The 4,585-nt window shown below is 43.7% G+C and overlaps 1 long non-coding RNA gene across 1 annotated transcript in view; it reads right to left on the bottom strand.

Moving 5' to 3' along the window:
* Positions 1 to 4,585, bottom strand: part of LOC109291361 — a 52,765-nt gene that overhangs the window by 28,864 nt on the left and 19,316 nt on the right. Inside the window, exons 2-3 of the long non-coding RNA XR_002095828.1 lie at positions 4,057 to 4,175; positions 1,369 to 1,436 (exon numbers count right to left, since the gene is read on the bottom strand). This is a non-coding gene — a long non-coding RNA (uncharacterized LOC109291361). The remainder of the gene's footprint in view (positions 1 to 1,368; positions 1,437 to 4,056; positions 4,176 to 4,585) is intronic.

The following is a 4,585-nucleotide window of genomic DNA, read 5'->3' as shown; positions in this document are numbered from 1 at the left end:
CCAAGAGGTGATCATGGGATACTAGATCAAAGGCTTTTTTGAAGTCAAGATATATGACATCAATCTCTTTTCCTTTGTCCAGGTGATAGATCACCTGATTGTAAAAGGAAATGAGATTGGTCAAGCAAGACCTACCCGCAACAAACCTGTGCTGTCTATCCCTCAGGATGTTGGCGTCAGCCAGTCCATTAAGGATGGCCTCTTTAATAAACTTTTCTAAGACCTTCCCCAGGATAGAGGTCAGGCTGATGGGCCTATAGTTTGCTGGATACACTTTCCTCCCTTTCTTGAAGATAGGTACCACATTGACCTTCTTTCAGTCTTTGGGCACCACACCAAAGCGCCAGGAGTTTTCAAAGATCCATGTCAGAGGCTAGGCTATGATACTTGCCAGCTCCTTGAGTCCCCTGGGGTGTAGATTGTCAGGGCCAGTTGACTTGAAGGTATCCAGCCTCTCAAGGTGTTCCTTCACGAGGTCAGCATTGATGGAGGGCAGGGGATCTCCCTCACCCAGACCTCCCTGTCCCATAGTGGGCATGGGCGTCCCATGGGACTGACGAAAGACCGACGCAAAGTACCCATTTAATAAGTTAGCTTTTTCCTGGGTGTCAGTTGTCAGTTGTCCCATCTGGTTTAGCAGGGGTCCAATGTTACCCTTGCTTTTCCTCCGGCTCCCCACATATCTGAAAAAGGACTTTTTATTGTCCTTGATGCTCGAAGCTAGTTGGAGTTCAGTTGCAGCCTTGGCTTTTCTGGTTTGCTCCCTGCAGGAGCATTAATAGAAGTGAAATTGTGGTGAATGGGTTTTGCACAGTGGGCGCATCTACACATGTGCCCCACTGTGCAGTTGGTAGTGCGAAGTCATTTAATACTTGCTTTAGCAAGTACTAAATGATTGCACAGCACCCACTGGTACTGCACAGTCCTGACAGTGCATGGGTCATTTCTGACCCTAGTGCACAGTAGCAGCAGAATCATGGTTAGTGCCCACCAACACTATGTCACCGTAGTGATGAGCTACAGAGACACAGCATCTCGTGTAGATGTGTCCAGCATGTACAAGCTTGTCTACCTGGGACCATATGTGCAGGAAGTCCATTCCACTATTCCCTATTGGTACTGCCTACATATACTGCATATATACCTCCCATAGACACACCCTTTACCATCAGCACTCCCTTTATTAGCACGAGTGGGAAATTTTAATGAAAAAAAAGGCTAACTCTAAAACACAGACTCATCCCAGCAGAATCCCAGAGCACTTATTTCACAGATGCTTCAGGTTCCAAGTCGTATTGATCCCTGCCAATAACACTCTCTAGTGTTAGGCAAAAATAAACCTTATCAACAAATGAATTCTGAACTCACCTACATAGTTCCTCTTTCCCTTTCATTTTCTGTTGTCATTCAGCAGGGCTGTGTTGCCTATGTGAGGGCTGGGGGAGAGACACAAACAGAAATACTCTCAATCATGCTCCTTGATCTCATCCTTCATTCAAAAATAAAAAGTACTGCTCTACACCAGCAGTTCCCAAACTAGGGTTTGTGACCCCAAATCAAGTTGTGGCATTTACAAGTAGCGGGTCATGAGCTCTGTGAAATTGCATTATAGCACTCAGGCTCACACTGGAGGTGGGGTCATCCCCCCAAATTAAGGATGGTGAATGGCTAGTCTACTTCTCCATTTCCACACCCAAAAGTGTGTCTATATGCCCTGGCTCCAATGTTCATGCTGTGAAAGTATCTAAACTCTTACTGCTTGAAAGCATATATGATTTTGTGACTTGTTATATCCAGTCCATCCAACAGTCAATTAAAATTACAGTGATTAGAACAGTCTTTAAGTGATACTAAATATTCCACTTAGTTTATTGTTCAGCAGAATAAGTTTTAAAACACACTTTCTTGTTAGACCTGATTCAGGAGCTTCTGCATACATTCAACTCCTGTTGACATCAGTGAAAAGTAAAATGCATTTTCCCAGTTGATTGCTTTTTTCCGACTTATTTAAGAGAGACAATGTTTTCTCCGAATTCCATGAAGAAAAAAAATACAATTTTTATAGGAATTATTAACAGTTATTGGTTTAAAATCATTGCTGCACAAATATAAGATCCTACAAGATGGACAGTTAATATATGAACTGTGAAAACAAAGGATATAGTAAGGAAAGTTGGCTGTCTGTTATTAACTTGTTTTCTTATTTTATAGTATGATTTAGAGGCTCCAATAACACCGGAGCCCCATGGTGCTTGGTGCTGCACATGCACATAACAAAAGACCCTCTGTGTTAAGAACTTATCACCCAAAAAGAAACAACAGACAAAAGCCAGGGGAAAAAAAAGTTGCATTATTAAACTTATCTTGCCAGTGGAAAAAAGAGAGACAGAAAAAGTAAGTGACCCGTCTGTAATCACATAAAAAGTCTATGGCAGAGATTGGAATTTTAACCAGGACGTTCTGAATCCTAGTTCATTCCTACAAATCAACAGGGAAAAAGTTAATTGGGTGCACCAGTGGACCTAGACCCCATGGAACCCTATGCCTCCTGGCTCACCAATCAGGAGGCAGAAGTACAACATGCAACAGAAGGATATCAAATGGAGTGCCCCAGGGGTCAGTCCTGGGGCCAGTTTTGTTCAATATCTTCATCAACAACCTAGAAGACGGGATGGAGTGCACCCTCAGCAAGTCTGCAGATGACCCCAACCTGGGGCAAGTAGCAGACAGACTAGAGTGTAGGGCTAGGATTCAGAAAGACATAGAAAAATAGGAGGAAGGGACCAAAAGAAATCTCATGAGGTTCAATAAGGAGAAGTGCAAAGTCCTACACTTAGGATGGAACAATCCCATGCACCAATACAGGTTGGGGACTGACTAAGCAGCATCTCTGCAGAAAACGACCTGGGGGTTACAGCGGACAATAAACTGAATATGAGCCAGCAGTGCAGCACCCTTGTTGCGAAGAAGGCTAGCAGCATACTGAGCTGCATTAGTAGTAGCCTTGCCAGCAGATACAGGGAAGTGATTCTTCCCCTCTATTCAGCACTGGTAAGGCCACATCTGGAGTACTGTGTCCAGTTTTGGGCCCCCTACTACAGAAAGGATGTGGACAAATTGAAGAGAGTCCAGCAGAGGGCAACGAAAATGGTTAGGGGGCTGGAGGACATGACTTATGAGGAGATGCTGAGGGAACTGAGCTTATTTAGCCTGGAGAAGAGAAGACTGAAGGGGCATTTAATAGAAGCCTTCAGCTATCTAAAGGGTAGCTCCAGAGAGGATGGAGCTAGATTCTTCTCAGTGGTGACAGGAGATAGAACAAGAATCAATGAATCTCAAGTTGCAGCAAGGGAAGTTTAGGAAAAATTTTCTTACCAAGAGGGTAGTAAAAGCAGCGGAACAGGTCACTCAGAGAGGTTATGGACTCTCCATCCTTGGAGAATGGGCTAGACAAAACCTTGGAGGGGGCTGATGTAGTTGGGGGTTTTGAGCAGGGGGTTGGACTAGATGACCTCCTGAGGTCCATTTGAAACCCAAGTTTCTATGATAAAAAGGAAGCTGCACACAGTCTGAAGGGATCTTTAAGGCTGTGAAGATTTCTGTGACTAGAAGAGAGTTCTTGGATTGTGCAGAGCTTAATGACTGGATAGGGAAGTTTTAGGTCTGTGAGACAGCTCCATTGTGAGGAGCCCCAAAAGCATGGTCAGTGAGCTAGTCTGGGAGATGGTAATAGTTGCACAGACATGAAATAGGAAGAAGTTCTGGTGTTTTAAAACAATGAGATCTATCAAAACTTAATCTTAGGACCCTGTGATGGAACTCAGTGGAACACAAGGAACTGAGCCCCCCTACCTCCAGATGGTTTGCATCTTCTAATGGATGCCCACTAGTTGAGGCTTAAACATAATAATAGACTGGAACTGAACAGGGAACTTAGACCATCAGCAGTACAGTAGGAAGTGATATTGGACAACAGACACCTGTGACCTACCAATTCCCATGAAGTAGGGAACTCCTGACACACATGAAATCCAATGTTATTAGTGCATGACAAACATTTTACACTGCCAGAAGTGTCTCCTTGGAAAATCCTTGCAGCTCATTGTACCTGTCAAAGCAGATGACGTGTTTATAAATGTCACCCAACAGACATCATCACAGAATCATCACCAGCCCTTAAAAAGAGAGAGAAAGAACTCAAATGCCAAGGAGTAATTGCCAAAGATTTCAGCAGAACACAAACTAACGGCAAAAATGAACTGCAGTTTACCATTAAACTCTGGCTCAGAAATAACAGCCGATTCTACACAGTAGGCTAAAGGAACAGTTCCGCTCTAAGGAAAGAATAACCAGTATAGAAGCACTGTAGATTTGGACATATGTCTAACTCCATCCAGTCATCAGGTTCTTTAAGTTGTTGCTGTAGCATTACAGTTTGTCTTTTTAAAATATATAGTTTCATAGTTGGTAGGGTCAGAAGGGACCTGAGCAGATCGTCAAGTCCGACCCCCTGCCATGGCAGGAAAGAATACTGGAGTCAAACGACCCCAGCAAGGTGATTGTCAAGCCTTGTCTTAAAGACCCC

The sequence above is a fragment of the Gavialis gangeticus genome, unplaced genomic scaffold (genome assembly GCF_001723915.1).
Source record: "Gavialis gangeticus isolate Ggan-Ray unplaced genomic scaffold, GavGan_comp1, whole genome shotgun sequence".
NCBI classification, from domain to species: domain Eukaryota; kingdom Metazoa; phylum Chordata; order Crocodylia; family Gavialidae; genus Gavialis; species Gavialis gangeticus.
This window is presented reverse-complemented; position numbering and strand designations above follow the sequence as displayed.